The following is an 8,868-nucleotide window of genomic DNA, read 5'->3' as shown; positions in this document are numbered from 1 at the left end:
ATTTACAAGGTGATCCAAAGGATCAGAGCAGCAGGAGTGGGGCAGGAAAGCGAGGAATGCCGAAAAAGTGGGTGTAACTGAACCAGTACCACTGTGGATAATTGAGACTCAGTTTCACAGAAATTGGAGAATGGGTCCCAGGATTTTCCCACCAAAGGACGGGCTGGGACTTTTGCCAACAACCCCATTCCTCGAATGGTTGAGGGTGGCCTCCCAAGGTATTACTGTTCCTGCACTTCTGGGGTGTCTCTGTGCACAGATTGAGAGGACTTCTGCATCTTGGATGAATTCCCTGAGCGGAGAAGCAGACCCCACAATGTGTGCTTGATGTAGGACACGACCACGTGTGTGGAACTGTCCACCACAGCTGTGCTGAAATCAGGTTGGTGGATAGGATGTAGCACAGAGCACAGCAAGCATCTGCTACATTATCTTTTTTTTCTTAAATTATTTCTGTTTGCTGCCAGGAGAAAGATATCCAATTGATTTTTATATATTGACCACAATCCAGTAACCTTCTTAAATTCACTCATTAATTCTAATAACTTATCTATAGATTCTCTTGGATTTTATACTTATAAAGTTACATCATCTGTCAATAATGACAGTTTTCTTTCTTTTATACCAATCTTTGTGCCTTTTATTTCTTTTTCTTGCCTTATTGAAGTGTCTCGACCTTCCAGGGCCATGTTGAACACAAGTGGTGAGGACAGGCAAGATTCTCCATCTCAGAGAGGAAACCTCTAGGTTTTACATTCAAGTAGGATGTTTATGTAGATTTCCTAAAGATGTCCTTCATCAGGTTGAGAGCATGCTCCACTACTCATAGTTTTCCAGAAGTTTTTGATCATAAGTAGATATTGAATTTTACCATTTTTTTAATTCTATAGAGATGGTTTTCTCCTTTTTTTTCTATTTTCTTGTGGTGAATTGCTTTGGAACCCACTGCTATTCTCTTATTATCAAAAGGTCATTTGCAAGAAATGGCATTAATGGATAAATCAGAAAGATATTTACTTCATCCATCCATTACACTAAAGAATGGTGAGAACAATTGTTCAAGGGCAGAGCTTCTTAATTTTATTGCCCTTCTTTTTATTGACTGATTGATTTCCCACAGACCTCTGCTTGGAGGCTTTGAGCCTCTTCTCATAATGAAATTTCTCAACACAAAATATATAGGATTTCTAGGGAAACAAATTAAGTTGAAATATGTTGTTTCAAAGGAAACAGATATGTGTAAAAATATGAAACAAATTGGTGGTATAGTAATATGTTTACTTTAGAGCAACATATTAGATTACAAGACCCGGTTGCAGGCTTGGGACCCACCGCAGTCCTGAGGTAGTGCTGAGCCCGAAGGGTATTTCAAGAGACCAGCAACAACCGTCGTCACATCATGTAGACTGTCTGTGATGTCACTGGTGGCTGGTGTGCTTGCCCACTTCATCACTGCAAGAACACTAGAGTTCAGCAGAGGTTCATGAAATTAAAGATGTGCTTTCCCCATAAGTTCACATACCCTGGAATTCTCTCTCTGGACCCTGTGGGTCGTTAACCCCTGTGAGGAATTCCTGCCATGGAGTCCAGATCTGTGGTTGGGTGGGTGGGGCCCGCCCCAGGAGAGCTGTCTTCCTCCTGGGAGCCCTCAGACCCTCTCTCACCACTTGCTCAGAGAAGCTTCGTTCCCTCCCTGCGTGAGTGGCTCCTTCTCATCCTTTAAGATGTGTTTTCCATGTTGCCCCTCCGCTCTGAGTCTCCGCACCATTCTCTGTCAACATACCTGTTCATGCTCTTCTGTATGCTAGTTCCACTGTGCACGTGGACATTGACCTGTGATTTGCTGCCCGTCTCCCCTGATGCCCTATGACATCTCGAGGCTCTCCTCTTCTCCAGCATGTATCCACTGCTAGCACAGGCTGGGCATGTGGGATGTGGTCTTCAATGTTGAAGGAATAAAGATTGCTCTTTTCTGAATTGCATTTTAGCAACTGAAGCCATTACAGTGATCAGCCCAGGAAAGTCACTGTTGTTGGAGCTGCGAGACTCTCACTGTTTCCCTGGCATCAGTTCCTTGGCTGGGGGCCTGCAGGAGAGAATTCTTATCTCGGAACCTGGAAGGGCTGAGGTGCGCTCCATCTCGTTTGTCTCAGTTGTGCTATTTGTTTCCATACCACGAATCAGGACCATTGTTGCCCTTTCACCCTGGTTTCTCAAAAACTTAGGCGCAGGTGCACGGCCCCTGTTAGGAGACCTTTGGGACTGTAGGGTGTGTGTGGAGAGTGTCAGTGTCACTCCTGGTTCAGCTTATTTTTCCTTTGACTATTCTTTGTTCAGCTGTAGGCTCATCTTTACGTCCTGCCTTATTGTGCTGTGCTTACTTCTGGAAGCACCAGGAATGGTCTTCTTCTCAAGTGCAGTGTGTTTTTCTGTGCCTGTATTGGGGTGACAGTAGGGGCTAAGCAGACAGATGGGTCCTCTCTTCCAACCTGGTGGGACCACACACTCCACCGAGGGCCCTCCTGCTCCCCCTTAGGAGAACTGTCAGGGTAGACACCTGGCTGCACGATCCAGGGTGGACAGAGTGGAGGTGGCCCCAGGATGGAGGTGGGGAGGAGACAGTGGGTCTGTGCGGAGCCCTTGTGGGGTGGGGGCAGCCCTCTTGCTCTGGCTCCACTAGAGCCCAGTGCTTCATCTTTTGGGGGCACAGAGAGGTGACCTGGAGAAGGGTGGCTGGAACCCTCTGAGGATGAACGCTGCTCCTTCTGCAGCCCGATAAATTTAACACATCCCAGGTTACAAGGGAAGGTGCGGGGAGAACACGTTAAGCCACTTGCTGGCCAAATGGCAGGCTTACTTCTGTGTCTGCCCACAAGGTGTGCCCCATTCATAAACTCTGCTCTCTACACACCGAACCCCTTTCATAAGTTCTGTGCATGGCAACTTTTATAGAGGTGCTTTTTTTGCTAAAATATTTGCTTGAGAGTTCTCAGCATCTCTGTTCCTCCCACCCCTCATCCTCCAGGTTGCAAACCAGCTCCTCCCAGTAAGTGTCGCAGCCCAGCTTTTCTTTGGTGGCAGCGACTGTCCAGCCAGACCATTTGGACAAGACTTCAGGGAGCAGGGGAGGCCCTGTCCTTGGTGAACAGGGCGGATATAAACCTGTTCTGCGGCCCGCAGAGAATTTAGTTCTCTTTTGCAGAGAAGACAGAGAATAGAAGTAGTTTCTGTGATTTTCCATCTTGTAAAACAATTGCACGATTTTTTTGTGCTGTCTCTCTAATAAGGTATGCCACTTTTTAAGCACAGTGTTGCTTTGGCGTAATAAATAACGTACATAACGACAGATTATCTTTTCTGACGGAGCTTCTACAAACACGCTTCACATTTCCTCCCACATTAAGGAAAAAGAAAGCAATTTTTGCCCCGCATTTTAGCAAAGGTGTTTCATTCCATTGCAAAGGACTTTGTGCCGGGAATGAGACCCGTGCCATGATCTCTCTCATCCTGCGGAGTTCCAAACATACCTGGAAATCTCTGCGAGTCAGGGCTCTCACACTGCTCCTCCATTGGACAGGAATTCAAGCAAAGCGGCGCCCGCTTCACAGTCATCTTTTCTTTTGGCCAAAACAAAATGAGAATCGTACACGAGAGCGTGCACTTTCTAGCTCAAATGGACACTTCACTGTGAGTTGCAAAACCGTTTTGATTTTGCAAAAGCCCATTAAATTTTGGCACCTGATAAATATTGCTTGATGTCATTATCATGAACACCTGCTGTCTGTGGGATCAGTCTGCTAAGAAAGCGACGCATTCGTCCAAATTAATCTGAGGGAGACGATGAAAGGCAGCTGCTCTCAGCCCCGGGCCCATAAATGAGCTGCACTTGGCCGGGTGTGTTCCTCCCCCAGCAGCGCGCAGGCCTGAGGATGCGAGCGCTAGGAGCCTCTGTGACCAGGCACGGGCGCGGCGAGCAGCAGGATGCATGCATCTCAGGCGTCTGACGCAGTTCTATAGCAGGGAAAATCAGCCTCTCCCGAGACATCGGGGTTCACTGAAGCTGAGACATTGGTTTTATTCTACAGCTTTCCAACGTCACCTAGACATTTTCCTGAGCATTTGATGGAAAAACAGGCCTGCTCCCTGGAGTGAGGCTGGGTCCAGCCAGCTTCAACGGTTCGCTCCCAGGGGAGGAGGCCAGAATCCTCGCGTCAACTGTTTGTGGGCCAGGTTCTCTGCTCAGCGCCCTGTCAGCAACCTTGGCATTTGCAGATGATGGTGAGAACTAGATGTACCTTCTAACTTCAGAAAAGATAATTCATAGCACATGGCCCTGGTACGGCAGAGGTAGCACTCACCTGTCTTCAAAAACAGGAACTACTTGGGATGAGAGATAAGAAATCACCTGTTTCAACTTTCCCCGAGACCTAACGGGGTCACAGATGGAGAAGAGCGCACATGGCTTCCAGCACAGCAGAGCGAAGAAGCACCCACCCCTCTGAGCACAGCATGTAGGACGTTGCTGTTGGGCAGCCTGGCTGGGCTGGCTGCCAGGAGTGGGGCCTGAGGAAATCCTCTAAGAACCCTTTGGAACCCCACACTGACCCTGTGGATTGGAGCCAGGAGAGCAGGCAGACCCCCACAGCTGGGGCATCAGAGGCAGGGCTGGGGGACCTTACCTTCTGGGAGAGGGAAGTGCACCATGTGACCAGTGACACAGAATGAGATGTACGCCGATAGCAATCCGTGACTCCTTCCACCACCCGCCGCTGGAAGCAGGGTCTGCTTGCAGGCGCGAAGCAGAGCACTGCTCCAGGCCTTGCTGCGTGAGGCCCTGACTGCAGCTTTATTAACATGCGCCCACGAACAAGCTCCCTGGCCACGCTGCCACCAGTCCCACAGGGACATGAGCCACAAGACCCCCAATAACACCATTGATGGCGTAGGGCTGGCCCTGAGGTCAGAAAGATGTGGCTGTGGGATCCAGCTCTCTCTTATTTGCTGTTTCCCTTTCGAAGCACCATTTACCCTCCCTGCCCTTGAGTGTGTCCTTGTCTAAGCAGCGGGGGTAATAACATTGTCTTTTATAAAGTTATGTGCAGTAGTTCATGGAAATGCTTAGCATAATGCCTGGCATTCCGCATGCAAAAAAGGTTGGTTATTGTTAAGCGTGTAATGGAAAAATAACTCCATAGAGCAATACGATCGTCTAAGATGATGGAAACAGTGATTTAGCACTCACGCTACGTTGGAGGCACACTGAGCTGTGGGCAGAGCCACCTCTCCGAGCTCTCCTAATCTTATGCAGTATTTCATGCTTCTGGTGTGGAGTGTCAGGAATTTTCACACAATCTGAAGCTGGATGCCAGACGGAGTATAAACATGGCGGGAGGGAGGGCCCTGCGGAGGGCGCTGGGCCAGGGGTGCAGAGGTGGCATTTCCTGAGTTCATGTGTTGGTGCTTTTTCTCCCTCTCCTGTGACAGGCTCTTGAGGAATGAGACCTGGGAACTTCCGGAGGAGGCTGTGAATGTGGCTGGAGGGTATGAAGCTGTTCTTTCACAGCGGAGTCTGTCCCACAAGATGAGTCAGCGGGTGTCCAAAGCAAAGTTGCCCCTCCAACATTCTGCGAGCCTGGGGCACCGAGCTGTCCGGGGGTCCTGAGCACCGGCCCTCGTCAGCAAGGCGGCCCTGTCTCTGCGGCGAGCACTGCAGCCCGCAGCGGCCAGGTGAGGCCATTCTCCAGTTGTACCTGTAGGTCTCACGTTTAGTACTGAAATATATTTACCAAAGACACAATGGCACATATGGTTGTAGGATCTCAGTGACAGCTGGCAAGAATATTTTTAAACCAATAGCATGTATTTCAACTGTACTATCCACTGAGCACAGGTAGATTCAGAGTTTGCACCTTGGGACATCAGAAGCACACGAATGGCTCCAGGGGGGCGGGGTTCTGGTCTCTGTGTCTCTCCCCGATGTTCTGGGTGGGGGACAGCTGGAAGCTGCTCCCATGGGATGGCGTGGTTTTTCGCAGAGTTCTCCCCTCAGCCATGGAAGGGTAGTTGTTGGTCAGAGACCACCTTCAAAGGCAGTGCCGCTGGGACGTGATCACCAACACCTCTGATTTCAGGGCAAATGGGCTTTAGTAGGCGTCTCCCGTTAATAGGTGGCTTCTCAGAGAATATCCACACTTGTCTCCACACAGGCAAAATGCCATTCGAAGATAGTTTGGAAGAGCAGCTGGTTGATTCTGGAAGCTTCTATTGCCTAGTCCAGAAGGTCAACCGGTGCCTTATTCCCGAGAATGAGAAATTCACCTCCTTTTCTGCCTGGAGTGGGCAGCAAGGGCTTCCTGGACTCACTCCACTCTCTCCTCCAATCCTGACGGTGTCGTAACTCCGGTGTGCAGCTCTCAGGTAGAGCACGTTGTGACGAGAGCCACGTCACTGTTGCGAAGATGCCCACATAGTAGTGTCATTTCGTGAAGATACTCCACTTTCTTTGCTGAGGTGTGAACCCAAGATGATGAAATTCCTAGACCCTGGACTCAAAGTGTAAGAAAATGCTCCCACAGGGAGTGACAGAGTTGGGTGAAGAACGTGGGAAGCAGTTCTTGGGCAGCCTTAACCGAAAGGCCGTTCTGTGTCCGTCCAAGTGCCCCAGCTCACTTGGCAGGAAGTCCTTCACATCGTTCAGACCATCAGATGTTTTCCAGAGAATTTTCTAGTTTTTAACCATTCTTCTTCTGAAGGCGGTTGATGGGTTTATGGCTTTGTTTGGGATGCACCTTTCGAAAGCACGAGCAAATTGTATAGTTATTATGGCGACAATTTTTCTTCCAGAGTTCAGCCTTGTTCCTGGAATGCAGGATAGAAAGTTTAAGTGCTTTTTCTATGCTTATAAATAAACAAAAATTAGGGAAACATAGGGAAAAAAAGACCTGGGGGCTCGGGCTCATCCCCCGCCCTGTTGAGTGGCTGGGCGGTCCTGCGCGCCCTCTCTTCTTACCTTAGGATCGAATCCTTTCTCCTCCTTTGAAGAAAGATGGTATCACCTGAACTTTTTCAAATGTCTGAGAGTTAAAAGCTACCTCTTCAACCTGCGGTCCTTTAAAATTTACGGAGGAACAAGCTACGTCAGGCTCGACGAGGCCGGCCCCACATAAAGTCAATACTTGTCTCAAAGCAAACACAGTCTTCGAATACAAGGTCAAAGGGAAAGAATCCCGTCCCCCCGCCTCCCCCAGCCACTTGTCTCCCTTCAAAGACGGAGCTGGTGACCTGGCTCCTTGTGCAGGTCAAATGCGTGTCATAGCAGACACTGGAGTTAATATTAAACTAAAAATTAATAGATTAGATAACTATTACATGCTTTTAGTGCCAATTAATTTAATAGCTGTTTTTTCCCCTCCTTTTACGAGGCACGAAAATACAGCGCATAGTTTCCTGTGGCAAGGTCTCGGGCAGATCTTTTGTGCTGCCATTGCCACCGCCTGGCCGGGCTGACACAGGTAATCCCCTCAAATTCAGTGTGGGGTGATGTCACGTAGGAGCCCTTCTAGCAGGCTATTAAAAGCACATTGAACGTGCTGCCTGTTGTAAGATTTATGCTAGCTTACGCTAGAATAACAGTGAGGCAGTGGTATTTGTTTGAAAATGAAAGGATTATATGGTCTTTGTAAAACGAGGAATTTAGTTTTGGGGAGGGGCAGTGAAATGGTGATTTATTTTTTGTTGATGTTCCTATGAATCCTTTGATATGTCAAGTTCTGTCACTGAGTATTAGGACATTTGTAATTTCTTGAATCAACCAAGAGGAGGTACATACGGGCTCAAATAATTTATGTCAAAAACTCAACTGTGCAACCTAAATGCCAGCCACTTATTGTAAGACGAGAGTGGGGATGGGCTAGTTGGTTTTTAAAAATCTGCAGCTAGTTAAATTTTGTGTCTTAGGGGGAAAAAGCCACCGTTCTCCCGATATTGATTAATGGTAAGCGGAATGTTTCTCGGGCTTTCAGTTTTACTCCAGGAAGACGGGATACAAGCAGTCGCTCCTCACAGTTTTGGTTCCGTTCCTGGGGGAACCTGGTCCTGCCTCCAGGACAACGTAGAGCCTCTGCGTTCAGTGCTCAGAAGTCGGGGATTTTTAGGAGGCGTCCTGGGACCCTGCTAGTGTGAAATGTGTCTCCTCTTCCCCATCGGCCTCCTTCCCCGCACTCGGAGTCCCCAAGGGCGGGGGCCACGGGGGCTGATGACCCACCACTTCCTCCCCCAGGAGGGGCCGCAGGGCCCAGCACGTCCTGGACCCTTCATTTGCATTTGTGGGGTGTTACATGAGTGAGTGCAGTCCACTCTTCAGGTGAAGACACGGAGGCCCCAAGAGGTGACACTACTTAGCAAAGGTCACCCAGCCACCCACCAGCACATCTGGATCTCAGATGCAGCGTTCTGGACTCTGGGTTCAGAACCTTTGAAGAATATGGTACAGTTATGCTCACTGATGGCTTGCCCATGTCGCTTTTCCCCTGGTAAGTAAACCAACAACAAACAGATGAAAAACTACTTCCAAGCGAATCACCCTGGCTGTAATTTCCACTGAAACAACAACTCAGGTCCCCCGAGAGACTGAGCGTATGAAATTTTGTATGAGTGATGGAGTCAATTGGCGTTTTTCTCTCTTATTGAATAACTAGAGTGTAGAAGTAAATAGCATATACTTATTATTTTCCTTCTTTGTAGTGCTGTCATGTAACAAATTGACTTCAAAGAATGCCTTCTATGAAACATTAGAAATGAAGCATGCTCTGTCATCAGCTGAAAGCATAGTAAGTAGCTTGGGATCCGGGGAAGGTACTGGCACTTGCT

At 48.5% G+C, this 8,868-nt stretch overlaps 1 long non-coding RNA gene across 6 annotated transcripts in view; it reads left to right on the top strand.

The window, feature by feature from the left end:
• Positions 1 to 8,868, top strand: part of LOC106823387 (uncharacterized) — a 31,834-nt gene continuing 22,966 nt past the window's right edge. For 3 of the 6 annotated variants that reach the window (XR_011505633.1, XR_011505630.1, XR_006523733.2), the window contains exons 1-4: positions 3 to 382; positions 1,989 to 2,128; positions 5,485 to 5,727; positions 6,207 to 8,828. This is a non-coding gene — a long non-coding RNA (uncharacterized lncRNA). Of the gene's footprint in view, positions 383 to 1,988; positions 2,129 to 5,484; positions 5,728 to 6,206; positions 8,829 to 8,868 lie in introns of all 6 variants that reach the window. The other 3 variants (XR_011505627.1, XR_011505629.1, XR_011505631.1) reach the window with 3 other exon arrangements.

Source organism: Equus asinus, chromosome 1 (genome assembly GCF_041296235.1).
Source record: "Equus asinus isolate D_3611 breed Donkey chromosome 1, EquAss-T2T_v2, whole genome shotgun sequence".
Lineage (NCBI taxonomy): Eukaryota > Metazoa > Chordata > Mammalia > Perissodactyla > Equidae > Equus > Equus asinus.
The sequence above is the reverse complement of the archived record's forward strand: the minus strand, read 5'-3'. Positions and strand labels throughout refer to the sequence as shown.